Source organism: Calidris pugnax, unplaced genomic scaffold, assembly GCF_001431845.1.
Source record: "Calidris pugnax isolate Ruff unplaced genomic scaffold, ASM143184v1 scaffold435, whole genome shotgun sequence".
Classification (NCBI taxonomy): Eukaryota; Metazoa; Chordata; class Aves; order Charadriiformes; family Scolopacidae; genus Calidris; species Calidris pugnax.
This window is the reverse complement of record NW_015091240.1, coordinates 1,584,656-1,585,413: the sequence shown is the minus strand read 5'-3', so window position 1 is coordinate 1,585,413 and position 758 is coordinate 1,584,656. Positions and strand designations below refer to the sequence as shown.

The 758-nt window shown below is 59.4% G+C and overlaps 1 protein-coding gene across 1 annotated transcript in view; it reads right to left on the bottom strand.

The window, feature by feature from the left end:
• CDKN1C (cyclin-dependent kinase inhibitor 1C (p57, Kip2)) overlaps positions 1–758 on the bottom strand; it is a 17,827-nt gene that overhangs the window by 3,617 nt on the left and 13,452 nt on the right. The gene's annotated exons all lie outside the window — the stretch shown is intronic.

Genomic DNA, 758 nt, shown 5'->3' with positions numbered 1-758 from the left:
GGCTCCCTCTGGTGGGGAAGGGCAGCCACAGCCGACTGAATCGGAAAAGCTCGAGCTCCCACTTATGAACTGTTTCTTCAGCATGGTCCCACACGAAAGAGTGAGAGGTTTTAAAAAAAAAAAAAAAAAAAAAAAACCAACACAACAAAACCAAACAAAACACAGGCAGGCAGAGCAGCGCTGCGAGGCAAGGGGAAGGCACCTGGGCAAGCAGGAAGGAACAAAACGTGGCTCCTCCACCGACACGGTGGGCAGCCCCTGCCATGCCCAGCTGGGACCCGAGTTTCTTCCCTTACCCCAGCCTGGAAATAACTGGGGGGAGGCAAGGAGAACCGCAGTGCCCTGAGCAAGAGGGGTGTGAGGTGCAGGTTGCTGCTAGTCTCCTGGTGCTTGGTGCCCAGAAAAACCCAAAAAGTTTTGTAGCCCACCCTCCAGCCCTGGTGTCACTCTACCTGCTCAGGCCAGCCTGGCTTGTCACCATCCTGGGGTTTCCCTCTGCACTGTGGGTCTGCAGGACCCCGCCGGCCTCCAGCCCACCCCACAGCAGAGGACCCCATCTCTGGGCACCCATGGGTCACGTACACACCACCATATGGGGGGGGGTCACCTACCAGTCCCACAGCCCTTGGAGCCCATGGGTCGTGTGTGTGTGCGTATTTGGGGTGGGGATCCCCCCCAAGTCCCAGCTGTGTGCTCACAGAGGGAGGTGCATGGTGCCCCCACTCAGGGCAGGGTGACAGCCCGCAGCGGGGAACCCC